The 16,584-nt window shown below is 49.8% G+C and overlaps 1 protein-coding gene across 4 annotated transcripts in view; it reads left to right on the forward strand.

Moving 5' to 3' along the window:
- Positions 1-6,679: 6,679 nt before the first annotated feature.
- Positions 6,680-16,584, forward strand: part of RALB (RAS like proto-oncogene B) — a 38,848-nt gene continuing 28,943 nt past the window's right edge. The window contains exon 1 of one of the 4 annotated variants that reach the window (XM_023185229.2): positions 6,680-6,907. The gene's annotated coding sequence lies outside the window, so the exon portion shown is untranslated. Of the gene's footprint in view, positions 6,908-7,271; positions 7,661-16,584 lie in introns of those variants that run through there. The other 3 variants (XM_023185230.2, XM_023185231.2, XM_023185232.2) reach the window with 3 other exon arrangements.

A 16,584-nucleotide genomic window follows, 5' to 3' on the forward strand; every position in this document is an offset into this window, starting at 1 on the left:
GAGACAGAGGGGCATCCACTTTCCCTTTGAAGTGAACCCCACCCCCCTCATCCTAGAATCAGCCTCCAGCAGTAAGCAGTGACTAAAGGGCCCTGATGCTTCTGTAACCTCTTGACTCTCTGAGACCCGGGGTCTCCTCTGTGAAGTAAGGATTGCTGTGAGGGGCCAGGAGAGCACAGCTGAACGTCTAACAGAGCCAAGCCTGCCACCAACATCTTTTCCTTCCTCCTCCCCCTTCCTAACTCAGGTCTTCATGTCCTCTTTGTCTGTCTGTCCAGCCGTCCAGAGCTGGCTGGCTGCTAGCATCGTGCATCTGCAGATCAGGGGCCGAGGACCTGGATCCGCCTGGGTGCAGTCAGCATGTAGGATGGGTGGGCTGCAGGTGTGGTTGTGGTTCTCCAGGGTGCTCGGACGTTTTACGGGCAGCAGAGGTCACGGCGAGTCTGAAGGAGAGCCTGTGGCTGAGTGCAGTCCCCGCTGCGTCTGTCGTTGAGGCGGCATCCAGGGAAGCCTTGTGAAGCTATCAAGAGGACAGCTTAGCTGGGGAGGGAGGGAGGGAGGGAGGGGGCCAAGCAGGGTCCTGTCATGTTCTTGGATGAGGTTGGCTTCCTGGTAGGCTGCGAATCATATTTCACTTTGGAAAGAGCTCAGTGCAGAATCTAGACATTTGAATCTCATTTTCTCTCACAATGGAGTACTTTGCAGCTGTCACCCTGTGGTGGCTTTTACCTGGTTACCTGGAGGTCGGTACCAGATCTGCAGCGGTTGTTCCTGTGCAGGTTGTGGGAAGCACACAGCATGTGTCTGCGGGAAGAGGGAAGGGGGAGGACACGAGCGGGCATGCAGTTGGGATGGGCAATAGTGAGGAAGGCGTATGTCTCAGTTACAAGACAGATTTGACTTCATTTTTGGGCGATAACTCTGTAAACTATGACGGCAGAAAGACGAGCCCAGCTAATTAAATAATTTAAAATTGAAATGGAAATGCATGAGTTTTTTTCCTAATGTGTTTCCCAAGTAGACTTGTTCCTGTTGGAAGATGAAAGCTTCTTCTTTAGTGAATGACTTGGGCCTCTGACTTTCTAAGAAAGCAATTCCCAGGAACATCTGGTGAGTGCCTGCTGGTTGGCTGGGATGTAGGGACCGCCTTGAGAGATGGTGATGGGGAAAGACAAGCCCTCAATATCACGCTTAGGGAAAAGTGGTTTTTAAAGTCCCTCGTAAGTCTGTTATAGTGGCAATGACTAAACTGAGAAACAGAGTCAAGCTTTTGAATATGTTTGGGGATCAGTAAAGGGCAAGAGCTTTTTTTGGTAGCTGCCTGCAAAAGGCTGCAAGGAAAGGAAGGCTCGGGGCTACTGCTCAGGCGCTCCACGAGGGTTCACGTGACGCATTGTCCTTACCTGGTGCTTTGCGTGAGAACTCAGGAGTCTGAGCTTGTTTTGGATGCGGGGTAGATCCCTCCATCCTAGTGATGTGAATTAAAGGTCTTAGGTTGGCCAGGTGCGGTGGCTCAAGCCTGTAATCCCAGCACTTTGGGAGGCCGAGACGGGTGGATCACGAGGTCAGGAGATCGAGACCATCCTGGCTATCACAGTGAAACCCCGTCTCTACTAAAAAAATACAAAAAACTAGCCGGGCGAGGTGGCGGGCGCCTGTAGTCCCAGCTACTCGGGAGGCTGAGGCAGGAGAATGGCATAAACCCGGGAGGCGGAGCTTGCAGTGAGCTGAGATCCAGCCACTGCACTCTAACCTGGGCGACAGAGCGAGACTCTGTCTCAACAACAACAACAACAAAAAAAAAAAAAAAAAAAAAAAGAAGGTCTTAGGTCCTCCCCTGAAGACCTCCCACAGCCTAGAACTTCAGGTTTTCATCAAGTGCCCAGGAAGGAGTGGGAATGGAGCTGTAACTAGCCATTTATTCCTGCACGTGAATCAGCCTGTGCAACCTGTGCCTGAGAACAGGACCAGAGAGCAGGACGTGGGGCGAGAACATCTGGGCACTGAGGGGTGGCGAAACACAGATAGGAAAGCTGAGAGAAGGGCTGAGGGCGAGCTCCTCTTGCTGTGGCCGCTCGGAATAGCGTCTGTCCAGAACCATCAGCAGGTGAGAATGGCTGTTCCCCCGTCTGTAGATTGGCAGCCTTTTTTCTTTTCTAATTGATGCGGTCAACAAAGATCAAATGCCCACAGGGATGCCCACAGAAGCTTGCCGGGCCTCTTTCTAATAATACTATCTATGTATATACACGCCTGCCAGCTCATGGAAGCAAGTCTCTACTGCTGGCTGATGTTCTGGGAAATTCATACCCTCCCCCATTTCCTTCCTGGCTTTTGAGTACCCATGTCCCTGGTGTCAAAGCGCCTCTGGGGATCTAAACTTCAAACCTTGCCTCTGGTTCCTCTGGGGATTGGAGGAAGACTGTTCTGTTCTTCAGCTCTCTTGCTCCCTTCCTCCTGCAATCTCTCAAATCTGTGACCTGAGAGCTGATTACCCTCTCTAGCCCTCTGGACCCCACTGTGCGTGGATCCCCGGAACAGGGTCCTAACCTTGGTTCCACATCCACCCCTCACAGCCCAATCTCCCCACCACAGCCAGAGTAATTTTGTTTTCTTTTTTTCTGACAGCTTCTTGCTCTGTTGTCCAGGCTATAGTGCAGTGGCACGATCTCAGCTCATTGCAACCTCTGCCTTCTGGGCTCAGCCTCCACCTCCTGGACTCACTCAACCTCCTACCTCAGCCTCCCTGGTAGCTGGGACCACAGGTGTGCACCATTGCCTGCCTAATTTTTAAATTTTTTATAGAAATGGGGTCTCGCCATGTTGCCCAGGCTGATCTTGAACTCCTGACCCCGAGATTCGCCCTCCTTGGCCTCTCAAAGTGCTGGGATTATAGGCATAATCCATGCCCGACCCAGAGTGATCTTTTTAAAACCAAAATCAAAGCATGTCAGCCTCCTGGCTTGAACCTCATGTTAGTCCTTTTTTTTTTTTTTGAGATGGAATCTCGCTCTGTCGCCCAGGCTGGAGTGCAGTGGTGTGATCTTGGCTCACTGCAACCTCTGCCTCCTGGGTTCAAGCAATTCTCTGTCTCAGCCTCGCGAGTAGCTGGGACTACAGGCATCCGCCACCACCCTTGCCTAATTTTTTTGTATTTTTAGTGGAGATGGGGTTTCACCATGTTGGCCAGGCTGGTCTCAGACTCCTGACCTCATGATCCACCTACTTCGGCCTCCCAAAGTGCTGTGATTACAGGCCTGAGCCACCTCGCCCATCCGTGTTAGTCCATTTTGTGTCGCTATAAAGAAATACCTGAGACTGGGTAATTGATAAAAGAGGCGTAATTATTAATTAACTCATGTTTCTGCAGGACAGGAGGCATAGCACTGGCATCTGCTCCTGGGGAGGCTTCAGGAAGCTTCCAGTCATGGTGGAAGGCATAGTGGGAGCAGGTGCATCACATACTGAGAGCGGGGATAAGAATAGGCGGGGAGGTGCCAGGCACTCTTAAACAACCAGACCTCATGTGAGCTCAGAGCAAGAATTCACTCACTGCCAAGGGGCTAGCACTAAGCCATTCATGAGGGATCTGCCCCCGTGATCAAAACACACCCCCACCAGGCCCCGCCTCCAACAGTGGGGATTACATTTCAACATGAGATTTGGAGGGGACACATGTCCAAACTATATCAAACCTCTTCAACAGTTTCCACCGCACTAGGAGTACATTTCAAACTCCTCCATACAAGCGAGAAGCCCCTGCATCATCTGGCTCTTGCCCTGTGTGACTTACTTTGCCCTGCTCACGGTTCCAGGCCTCCTGGCCATTCTCAGCGGTACCAAGCTTTCTTCTGCCTCAGAACTTTGCACAGGCTTATGCCTCTGCCTGAAATACTCTCCTGACCTTCCTCCCACCCCCAGCTTTTGCCAAGATTGATTTTTCTCATCCTTGAGGTCCTAGCTTAAATGTCACCTCCCAAGAGAGATCATTTTTGACCACCCAGTAATTTGTAATGATGCAATTTGTAATTATCGGGGTGCTTGTCTGTTTACTGGCCTCTTCTCAGTCCTTTTGTCTGAGTTGTTCATCTTGCATCAGTCAGAGCAGGCTAAGCTACACGCAGTAACAAACAATTCCCACATCATAGTGTCTTCAAACCATAAGGGCTTATTTCTCAGTCATTCTAAATGTCCATTGCAGGTTGGCAGGGGGCCTGTGCTCATTATAGAAACCCTGGCTGCTGGAGCAGTCACATTTCCTAACATTCTCAGTAGCCATACCAAAGACAAGAGCGCTCTGGAGGGTCTTATACTGGCAATTAACTTCTCCAGCCTATAAATGATTTATGTGTCATTTCTGCTCACAAGTGATCAGTTAGAGCTAGTCACATGGCTCCACCCAACTACAGGGTTAGGAAGTTCCCAGTGCTCAGAAGAGAGGAGTAGAAATGTTTGTCACACAGCACTAAAGACTCCCACAGTAATCAGTAAGAAGAAGGATGGAGTGTCTAGAATGCTTTTTCTATGGCTGCAGTTATTTAGAGCATCCTTAAGGAGTCCTGCTCGGGATCTTGTATTCCTGCTGCTCAAGCCCCTGGCTCTGCCGGGAGTCAGAGTTCTGGCAGGAAAACTCAGCCAACAAGAGGTCCCCTGCGACCTGGAATGAGCCATCTTAGAGGCAGCCGAGGCTGGTGGCCTCTTGGTGCCCTTCTCCTGTTGGGACACGTTTCCCCTATTGGTGTCCTGTATGATACTGCCCCACCAAAAGGGTCCTGCCACTCCTGTCTGACTCTACCACACAGCTCAGGGTCTGGCATATCCAGGATCTGAACAGATGATCCTGCTGGAGGAGTCCCAGTTGGACCCCTCCAAGTTCTAGGCAGGCAGAGAATGAATGCAGCATTTCTCAGAAAGCCCCGTGCATCCTGTTACCAATGCAAAGGAATGGCACTTCAGCACCCCAGGAAAGGTGGGGAAACCTCCTGCAGCTGCTGTGGGTCCTGGGGGCTGGGGGCAGGTGGGAACAGGAGAATCCTGGCCTGTGACCTGATTTCTGACCCTGTTCCCTCAACTACAGTACCCTTTTCACTTGGGTAGGCCGCTGCAGCTGCTCTCCTCTCTATACTTGCGTTTGACAAAGGGTACCACCACAGCAGGCCCTTTCCACCAGGCTGCACACGGTCACACTTGATACAGATGGGTTTTGGGAGATAAGGCTGTGCCAGGTTGGTGATCATGCACTTGACTGTACATCGTGGCCTCTGGTGGCAATCACTGTGTAAGCTCACATTCGTGAGTCACTCACCAAGTTCCTACCACTGTGCTGAGAGCTCTACGTGGACTTTCATGTACCTCTTCATACCTATCGTGTGGAGGTGCTGCTATTGGGCAGTTGGTGAAACTAAAGCCCACAGAAGTAGTTTCCTAATTAAGTAACTGCTAGTCATAAGGTAGAGCCCTCCTTTAATCCTATGCTTCCAGACTCCAAACCTGTGCACTTAATTCTTACTCCGTAGGAAAAGGTTTGGGTCTGATTCCTCTTCTAGGCTATAAATACTAGGGAGCTTCCTCTTTGAGAAGCCTCCTACCCCATCTCCTTACTGTACCTAGCAAAGTGTCTGTCATACAATTAGCACTCAATAAAAGTTTTAAATGTGAATGAGAATGGTAAAAACAGAATACTTAAAATAGTAGGCTAATACTAGGATATTCTTCCGATTGCACTTTTTTTGTTAAGTTGGTCGCTTAAGACTAAGGTAAAGCTTCTGTGCTTTTTGATATAGATGCTGATGGAGGGACTGGATCTGGTAGATACATAGCAATCTAATCATGGCCCAAAGTCTCCAGTATAGTACACATGCATCCTAACTTATCATGATCAACAATGAAATAATTAATTACACTGTGCTAGCAGCCATGGATATCACATTGCATAAGACATAGTTCTCTTCCTTAGAGGTAAGAGAGGCGGACATTTAAACTGTTAGTTGCGATGCCTTGTGACTCGCATGAGGTCGCACGGTCACAAAACCTGTGTAGGCGGAGGTGGTTAGGGAGGGAAAAATCCACCAAGATGAAGCTGTATTGGATACAAAATCACACGTTCCCGGGTTTTGGCAGGAGAAAACCTGTTGGCCGGGAGCTTGACCACTGCATTTCCAGACTCGAGGCTGTGGCTGGGGTGGGATTCTGGCCTTTGTAGGCGGCCTGGGTCCAGTCACCGCGATGCACTCAGTAACCCCATTACTGCTAATGGGATGTCATCAGCGAAGCGAGTGGTGGCGGCAGGTGGAGTCCCGCCCCAGGACCCTCTGGCGGCGTCCCCATCGCCGCGCTCAAGCACTCTTCGCCGCCTCGTAATTTTCTTCTGTTTCTGTATGATCAGGTCTGTCCTTCGCTTTTGCTTTCTATTACTTCGTCCTGGCCCTGGCCTGAATCCCACAACTGGGGCCCCCACCTTTCCCGCCCGCACCCGCCCTCAGTACCGGCGAGCAGCTCCTCCACTGCCGCAGGGTTACGAGCTCCGTGCCGGCGAGGGCAAAGAGGGAAACAGAGCGGGGCGGGGCAGGCGCGCCGGGTCCGCCCCCCCTGCCTGAGGCAGCTTCTCATTGGCGAAACCTCATCCCCGGCCGCCCGCTGCTTGGAAAACCCGCCTCGGATTGGCTGACAGCCCCTCGACGGGCGTGGCTTCCGAGGAGAGGGCAAGAACGGAAGCGAAGGCGCGCTCTCGAGAGGAGGGGTTGCCTAGGCGACGCCGGGGGCGCGCTCGGGGGGGTGGGAAAGCGAGCCGGGCTACTCAATGACAAATCGGCGTAGGACCGCTGGGGTCCGGCCCCGGGAGGGGGCGGGGCGCGTTTAAGAGCGGCTGGCCGGGTGCGGACGGCGGAGGCGGCTGGACTGGTCCCTGGTAAGGGCGCGGCGCCCGCGGGCTTCGGGCGGGGTGGGGCGCGGGCTGGGGAGTGGGGTACGCCGCGCGCCCGCAGCGTCTTGCTCCCTCCGTGCCGGGCTGTGACCGGGCAGCGGCAGGACACGTCGCGTCCCGAGGCCGGCGGAGGGCGATGCCCCGGCAGCGGCCCCACTCCGCTCCAGGGGTCTCCCTGGGGGAGTCTCGGCCTCCCGGGCTGCCTGGGGCTGAGGACGTGGGGGCGGCCTCCGCCTCTCCCTTGTCGCCGCGGTTCCTTCACTATCCCGCAGATGGCTCTGCTTCCACTTCCTGCCGCGGGCCTCCCGCCCGGGACCGTCCACTTCCTCAGTCCTCCGGCTGCAGCTTGGGCAGGGTCAGGGCTGGGAAGTGTTGCAAAAACTTACTGCCCTCGGAACTTGCGCGCGCCGTGAACTGGGCGGTGTTCCTGAAGGGCTTGGGTTTGCTGGTTTTGTTTTGGTCCTGTCTAGCAAATGAGCATAAAGTTATTTCTCCCCCAGGCTCCTCCCCTTTCCTTTCTGATAGGGGCCAGCGGCGAAGGGGCTTCTAAGGGGAAGCGCCTGGACGGGGCATCGCCGCCCGGGTTTTCGCCACCTGTGGGGGTGTGAGGTTATCCGTGCTCGGTGCAGGGCTGCGGGGCGCGGAGCTTGTTGCGTCCACACTGCTTGCGTGAGCAGTGTCCTCTCTGTGCTCGTTTCCAACGAGAAACGTTGGAACTTCGGTGGGTGTTCTTATCAGGTGAGTCTTCTGGAGAAAAGTGCTTGTGCCTGGTGGACTGAGTGGATTGGCCGTGGAAGAGACTTGGCTGATTGCTCATCTGGGTTAACTGTGACTCGTCTTCAGCTCTTGTAGAACAGTGCACTTTCTGCTCTGTCCTGGTTTTCTAACCTCATTTCTTCTGAAGTTTTGGGGATGGATGGTGGGCACGGAGTATCAGAGGGGATAATGAATCTTTTAGAGGTGTCAGTGACTGATGTTCAAAGCAGAGCCATAAGATGGTTGGATGTCAAAGCTCAGAACAGGTCAAGGCTCAGAAATGGGGCGACCATGAAAGATAGCACTGCATATTGGGAAAAACAGAAAGGGTGAGTTTGAAGACCTAGGTTTGATGCAGGTTCTGAGAGTTTACCAGTGTTGTGATGTGGAGCACGGTCTTTCCGCCTCTGAGCTCCAGAGTCAACAACTGTAGAAGGGTGATGATAGTTATCCTAATTGTTAGGATTAAACGAAATGGGAATGGGGGAGAAGAAGGCCAGGGAGACATATTTTTGGTGCGTGGTTTTAGTTGTCAGCCAGTCTGCTTTATTCTGACCATATCTGGGGCTTGCCTTCCTTGCCCATTCACTTTGCTTCCCGTTGGAAACAGCGCTCTTTTCGGAGACTTCAGCCAGATTTCCCTCTACCTGAGGAGTAGAACATTTTCCCAGGATTGTCTGTGGAAAATAGTGTAAGTTATTAGCTATCTTTTGGGAACTTAGGACCTAGACCATAAGGATAGAGAAACATGATTTAGAGTCTTTCACGGCATATGAAAAGATTTTGGTAGAAAATGAGAGTAGGAAAGTTCTAAATTCTTGCCTTGGCTGAAGATGGCTTGAGATTCCATGAAAAATTTTAAGCCTGAGAATTGAGATAATCTTTTTTTTTTTTTTTTTTTTTGAGGGGGGGAGGCGGGATCTTGCGCTATTTCCCAGGCTGGCGTGGAGTGGTGCGATCACCGCTCACTGCAGCCCGGACCTCCTAGCCTCAGGTGATTCTCCCACCTCAGCCTCCCGAGTAGCTGGGACTACAGGCTTGCGCCACCATGCCAAGCTAATTTTTATAGTTTTTGTAGAGATGGGGTTTCACCGTGTTGCCCAGGCTGGTCTCGGTTGGCCTCCCAAAGTGCTGGGGATCACAGGCGTGAGCCACCCCGTCTGGCAAGGATAATCCTTTGTTCCAAATCACGTAATCTTACTATACCTCTTTGCATTTAGTTACTAAATTCTTACCCCCTCATGTAATTTATGGAAGTTAGAAACATCATTAGAGACCTTTCTTGAAAGCTAAATTTGGAGACAACATAACAACTAGAGTGGGAAGAGATCTAGGTGAACTCTGTAGTTTGCCAGTGTAACTTGTCTCCAGATGGTATACAGGAGTCCCACTTTTCATTGGCTCTAGTTACTGCTAACCAGCCCCTGCTCTAGACAAGCAAGACGCTTTTTTGTTTGTTTGTTTTGTTTTTTTAAATGAATGCATGTTGTTCTGAATGTTAGCGCAAAGAGAGCCGAGCACAGAGGAAAAGGAACTCTTCCCTCATCACACGGCGGAGGATGTAAGGAGGAGAGAAACTTACACTTACTGAGTGTCAGCTGTCTGTCTGGCACAGATCCACTGATCCAAGCCATACCAGTTAAATATATGGCTTTGGAGATTTGACCATGGGCTGTCTCCTTTAGCTCCTCAGTTCTTTTAGTAGCTAGGAATATAAATATTGGTGTATGTGTACACATATTCTTAGATATTCCAAAAAGCAGAGGGGCCAGTAGGCAAGAGGGTTAATGAGCCTTGGATGGGTGACAGTGGAAAGAAAGATGAAGAAGATGTGGAAGTGAGTGTCAAAGAGGGACGGTATTGCTTACTACAGCAATTGAAAAATTCTAACCAGGTCTCAATTTCAAGTTTGTCACTTTAAAAAAAGTAGCTGCTTATAATTTTCTTTAGTGTTCTCTTGGCTGTTTTTGTTTTTGTTGTTGGTGGTGGTGGTGGCAGCTAGCTGTTTTTTAGTCGAAATCTAAATGCGGAAAAAGGTGCCATTAATTGATAATTGCCAATATATGGTTTTCATTGTTGCTTTTGTCAGTGCTTTGTGGGCATTTTATATATAGCATTGTTCCAAGCTATGTAATTTTACTGAATATACGGCATGAGTTGAAGGAAATTTAGTAGTTTGGTCCTGCGCGCCTGGCTGCCTGTAGTTTGCCCACATTTTGAATGAGTTTTCTGGGCTGCATAACAAATTTTCCCCAACTTAGCAGCTTAAAACAACAGACATTTATGATCTCACACAGTTTCTGAAGTTCTGGAATCTGGGGACAGCTTCTGGCTCCCTCCTGAGGTTGCAGTCATCTGAAGCTCGACCGGGACCAGACGATCTGTTTCCAAAATGGCAGACTCACATGGCTGTTGGCTGGAGGCCTCAGTTCTACACCCTGTGGGCCTCTCCACAGGGCTTTTCACAACATGGCTTTTCTCCCCAGAGAAAGTGATCTGAGGGGGTTGGGGAGAGAGGGAGAGAATGAATATGATAATGATCAAGATGGAAGCAGCAGTATATTGGTGTCTGATGTGGTTTCGCTGTGTCCCCACCCAAATCTCACCTTGATTGTAATCCCCATAATCCCCTCATGTTGTGGGAGGGACTCAGTGGGAGGTAATTGAATCATGGGGGCAGTTTCCCCCATTCTCTTCTCCTGATAGTGAGCTCTCACGTCATCTGATGGTTTTACAAGCATCTGGCATTTCCCCTGCTGGCACTCATTCTCTCCCCTGCTGCCCTGTGAAGTGGTGCCTTCTGCCATGGTTGCAAGTTTTCTGAGGCCTCCCCAGCCCTGTGGAACTGTGAGTCAATTGAACCCATTTCCTTTATAAATTACCCAGTCTCGGATATTTCTTCATAGCAGCGTGAGAACAGACTAATCCAGTGTCTAATCTTGGAGATGGCATACCATCCCTTCTACCAGGATTCAGACCAGACTTGGTACAATATGGGAAAGGACTACAAGAGGGGAGGTCAGGGCTCATTGGTATTCTTGGAGGCTAGCCACCACAGCTTTTTTAAGGTTTAATCCAAACATCATTGAGAAAATCTTTCTTTCAGATGTTTACTGAAGTATACTTTAGGAGATGGAAACACAGCTGGGGTCTTTACTATTCTAGAAGCTTTAATATTATATGTGAAACTTTTATGTTCTTTCTTCTGGTTCTTTGTCAGATGCTGGAATTAGCCAAGTATGCAGTAGCTTTGAAAATTAGAACTTCAGATCTTGCTGGTCCCTAAACCAAAAGGAACATCTGAAGTTTTTTCTTTTACCCCAAAACAAGTTGGTAAAAAAATATTGACAGAGTGATCTCCTTTGATGAATGGCTTAAAATTAGTCATTCATGATCTGTGCGTTCTTAAAAATAAAACTCATTGGCAAAGTAGCTGAAAAATTTCGGAGAACCTAAACCCTCTTACTCTTCCCCATTATTTGAAAACTTTGGATACTGCTTGTTTGCCTAGCAGTTCTTCAGCCCTCTTTTGAGACCCTCATACATTTTCATTATCCACCTGGATAGAAGGGCGCTATTCTTTTAGCTCCCGATGAAATCTTCCTGAAGTGCCTACAGGTAGAGAAGAGTTTCTGAATCCTGAGCCGGAGCCTGGCTGAATGACCTCTAAGTCCCTCTCATCTCTAAACATTTTATGATCCTGATATTTTTTATAATGAATATCCTTTGAGTTGTGCATATTTATAACAAAAGGTTTCATTAATCATGTTAAATTTCAACCTCAGAAGACAAGCTTTTCTGAGAATAGCTTTTGTTCTTCCCAATCCAGTTGAAGGTTGTTAGAGTCACTGTCAGGCAGAGTTGAAAAGTCAGCACTATTTGCACTTCCTCTGCTTCCTATTTTTGGCCCCTTTCCCATCCTCTGCCCTAATTTATGAGCCAGTATCTTTCTTTTCTTTCATTCTACTTTCCTTGTAATCTTCCTCCTTCCTCCCACAGGAAGGATTGGTGGCCAGTCCTTTACTGCTGATAGCTGATCCTATTGTGAGGAATGAATTTTAGCCAATGTGATACCTCTAGTAATACTTGCATGGCAAGCCTTTTACACATCTCAAATTATATGTGTTCACTTAGTAAACACTGCCATTTTTTAACATCTTAAGTAGGTCTAAAATTTAGTCACTTTCTTCATGGGCATTATCATCTCCTTAGTCCCCACCATGTTGCCGGCCTGGCCTGGTGCATACCCACATCTGCTCTTGACTCCTCTGTTTTTCTACTCTGTAGCCACAATTACCTTTTCAACGTTCAAGCCTAATTATGTTACCCATTTACTTGAAATACTTCAAAGGCTTTCCAGTGCTTTCAGAGGTCCCAGATCCCTAAACTTGGCCTACACTGGGGTCTTGAATGATCCCGCCCTTCCTTTCCTCCTCAGTGTCATCTTGTACTGGGCTCCGCCTTTCTCTCTGATGCAGATAGCTGTGAAGGTCTTTCTCCAGTTTCTTGACTAGACTTTGCTTCCTCTTGCTTCAGGCCTTCCTGAATACAGTGTGTGTGTGTGTGTGTGTGTGTGTACATACGTATGTGTGCATCAGGGTGGGGGGATGTGGGAGGAGTCCTAGGTAGGAAAGCGCTTGGCACGTTCACTGGGCTGGAGGAAGGCAAGGAAAAGGCCACGGAGGCCATGGCCAGTGGAGGGTTTAGCTGCTGCTCATGGTGAGCCTTTAAGGAGTGTTAAGCACAGTGTCATGTGCAGTGTTAGAAGCTTCATTGGAAGGGCTGTGTGGAGAACAGATTGAAGAGGGGCTGGAGTGGCAGTGAGGGGTCACTTAGGAAGCTGGGGCTGTTGAGTGGATGGTGGCAGAGAAGATGGAAGAAGTGCATGGATTTGAAATGTATGTTGGAGATGGAATCCATAGAATTGGTGATGAATTGAGCTGGGGAGAGGCAATGGGAGTTAAGAATGACTTCCAGGTCATTGGTAACGATAGGGATACTAGTTGTGACTTCGGTAGCTACTAAACGGGGGATAGTGAAGGAGCAGATGTTAAGGGGGAAGAATGAAGAATTCTATTTTGGGAATAAGTTGAGAATCTTGTGGCAGCCCAGTGGGCAGGGGCAGCAGCAAGGCTGTGAGCCTGGGGGCCAGGAGAGTGGGCAGGGCTGCATCCTTAGGTTTGTAAGTTGTCTGTATAGCCACTGGGCTGTATGTGGTCACCTGGGAAGAGAGTGCAGATGAGGAGGGAGCAAGACTGAACTCTGAGAAATGCTGCCATCTAGAGGGGGAGGAGGAATGCCTGGCAAGTGGCGCCGAGAAAGGGCCCAGAGAGCCACCTGGGAAGCGCTCAGCCTGTGGGAGAATGTGGGCTGTGGAAGTCAGGAGGGATGGCTTCAGGAGGGGGACGCTGGGAGGGGCCCTATACCGGCCTGCTGTGGGCCTTCCCTTTCCAGGCAGCATTTTATCACTCTTGCTACCTGCTCATTTTAAAGAGGAGGAGGGCATGGGAAGGAAGAAAGAAGAGTTTTTACTGGAGCTAGCTACGTGGAGTTTGTGGGTGATCTTGATCTCACAAGTTTCTGTGAGCTTATGTTGGGAGGATGCTGGATTGGAATGGTTTCCATAAATAGTGAGGGAAAGAAACACAGACTTTTGCTACCCAGAGTGGGGCCTGTGGGTCAGGAGCATGAGGAGAGACTAGGTTAGTGGTGCCGAATCTTGGGTTCCACTCCAGACCTACTGAATCAAAATATGCATTTTCACAAGATTCCCAGGTAAACTATGCGTTAAAGTTTGAGAAGTGTTAGCATAGATAATTCCGATAGAGGAATTGTGTCATTAGCTAGAAGGTTATATGGGGGTCAAAGGCATGCGTGCATGTGCGAGTCTTTAGGGTGAAGATTCAATAGAATGTGCCTACACGCTGTTGGGGATGATCCTGTAGCAAAGTAAAGACTGATGGATGCTGACAAAAAAGGGTAGTGGTAGAAATTAAGTTCTTGGGTGTGGTGTTGGTGGAGGGCTTGGCCTTTGCTAAGAGCAGGATTGTGCACTCCATGAGGCTGGAGACAAGGAGAAGAAGGGCGTGGAAGGTTTGTAGATTTGGTGAAGGAGCTCTGAGGGAGTTTAGGCTTGATGGCTTGGTGTTCTCTGGGACAAATGAGGTTTAGTTATCTGTCAAGAGTGAGCAGAGGGAGGGCATAGAGGTGAGTCACAGCGAGATTACTAGGAAGTGTGGGGGAGTGCCCATTCATGGTTTGTGATCATAAGTGCATTGAAAGTGGGGTGCTGGGAGGCTGCTTTCTTGAGTTTCTTTCCCTCAACAGCAGCATTTGCATGCCGGGTGCAGGTGCTGAAAACAGCGAGTGAGATGGAGGGGAAGGGAGCAGGGAGATGAGGTATCTGCAGGAGGGCTTTTCTCATGTCAGGCTTTGGGATCTAAGCTGGTGAGGGAGGCAGTGCAGCCCAGAGGGGCTTGTTATGCAGAGGGAGAGTGCTGGAGGCCAATGCTTGCAGGTTTCGAGAGGGCAGAGAATTGTGGGTGGGGCTGGTATTTGAACAAGTGAGCAAGAAGGATGGAGGCTGAGGCTAGAGGATTAGAGGAGATAACTGTTTCTGGTGACGGTGAAGTTCAGGTTTTGACCATGACAATGTTACATAGAATGAAGGAAAGGGTTTTCAGAGAAGAGAGGATCAAGGACTCGAGAGGGGCCAAGCTTGGCTGGGACATCCATATGCACAGGTGTCACTGGGGAGGACGACAGGACTTGGGGTAGAACAGAAGTCTGCAGACCAGAAGCAGATGTCCTCAATAAATGAGAGAAGTGACCAGAAGGTCCGTAGTGGGTAGTAACGAGGTGAGGGACAGGCTATTATGGCTGGAAAGCCCAGGTCTCAAACGTGTGGGGGCTTTTGTAAGAGGGAGGGGGCTAACGGAGGTACTGAAGTGCAGGCGACATTGGGGAGGGAGGAAGGACACATATCTGGTCTGTCTGGCCCTGAAGCGTATGGCATGGAGGAGAAATAGCATCTGCTTGATGTGTCCCCAGGGCACACCCAGGTCTCAGACAGAGCTAGAAGGTAGAGGAACATTCTTAGAAGAGGTGGAGGCTCTCGAAGGGTTTGCTGGGGTGCCTGAGGTTGCAGGGACCAGGTGGGTTGGCCATTTCAGGAGATGGATGCAGTTCTGTTGGGTTGAGAGCCCGAGTCATAGGGAAGGGTGGGGCTGCCTGCACTTCTGGTGGTGACTGCTCAGGACAGGTGTTCAGCAGTGTGCTTCCCCTGAGAGGAGGGTGGTCCTGTTCTAGCACCGTAGTTCCCAAACGTGGCTGGGGAGGTGGCAGCTTCCTTGTGTGATCCTCTCAGGCTTCACACACTGACACAGCAGGGAAGAGAAGTCAAGACTGTTTCTGTTAGAGCCGTTTCAGGAGTTGCTGGGGAGATTTAGGACAGGGACATCCTGAAATGCCCATTGGTTATACCTCTAAGGGAAATTACATTGTGTTCTGAGAGTGAAGAAAGAAGGGTATGAAGGGCTTCCGTGGATGAGAATATGCCTGTGCTTGTTACCCGGTTGAGTATGCCTTTGGTACACGTTTTCCACGTGTCCCTCCCCACTGCCCTGAGACATAGGCAGGGCAGATATTGTCAGTGAGCGGGAATGACTTGCCTAATCCTCTAGTGAGTCAGTGGCTGAAGGAGGACTTGAAGCCAGGCCCCTTCATTCCTCGGGACAAGGGGAACTGCATCTGAGTAACAAGTCTTTTGTCTTACCTCTTTCTCATGGACTGACAGCTTTTCCTGCCTTAGCATATATTTGGCTCTGAGGCCGATTGCTTTTTCAAGACTTTCTAAAATATTAGAGTGATACTTCTTTATTTATTTTGAGATAAGTTCTCACTGTGGCCCAGGCTGGAGTGCAGTGGTGAGATCACAGCTCACTGGAGCCTGGACCGCCCTAGGGTCAGTGATCCTCCCACCTCAGCCTCCTGAGTAGCTGGGACTACAGGTACATGCCACCACACCCAGCTAATTTTTGTATTTTTTTGTAGAGATGGGGTTTCGCCACGTTGCCCAGGCTGGTCTTAAACTCCTGGGCTCAAGCAATCTGCTTCTTTGGCCTCCCGAAATGTTGGGATTACAGGCATGAGCCACCGTACCCAGGTGAGAGTGCTGTTTAAAAAGCAGCTAAGTGCTTGCTGAGAACTTCTTTTAATAGGTATTCCTTTGTTTAATCTTCCTAACAGTCATGAGGATATAGCCCTCCTGTATTTCATTTTATTTTTGAGACAGAATCTCACTCTGTCACCCAGGCTGGAGTGCAGTGGCACAATCCTGGCTCACTGCAGCCTCTGCTTCCCAGGCTCAAGCGATCTTCCCACCTCAGCTTCCGAGCCCAGCTAACGTTTTGTATTTTGGTAGAGATGGGGTTTCACCATGTTGCTCAGGATGGCCTCGAACTACTGAGCTCAAGCAGTCCGCCTACCTCAGCCTCCTAAAGTGCTGGGATTATAGGCACGAGCCGCTGCGCCTGTCCTGTACTGTGTTTTATTTATTTATTTGTTTGTTTGTTTATTTATTTGAGTCTTGCTCTGTCGCCCAGAGTGGAGTGCAGTGGCGTGATCTCAGCTCACTGCAACCTCTGCCTCCTGGGTTCAAACAGTTCTCCTGCCTCAGCCTCCCTAGGAGCTGGGATTACAGGCGCCAGCCACCACGCCCGGCTACTTTTGTATTTTAGTGGAGGTGGGGTTTCACCATGTTGGCTAGGTTGGGCTCAGACTCCTGACCTCAGGTGATCTGCCTGCCTCAGCCTTCCAAAGTGCTGGGATTACAAGCATGAGCCACGGCGGCCAGCCTATCTATCTATCTATCTATCTATCTATCTATCTATCTATCTATCTATCTA

Source organism: Piliocolobus tephrosceles, chromosome 11, assembly GCF_002776525.5.
Source record: "Piliocolobus tephrosceles isolate RC106 chromosome 11, ASM277652v3, whole genome shotgun sequence".
Taxonomy (NCBI): Eukaryota; Metazoa; Chordata; class Mammalia; order Primates; family Cercopithecidae; genus Piliocolobus; species Piliocolobus tephrosceles.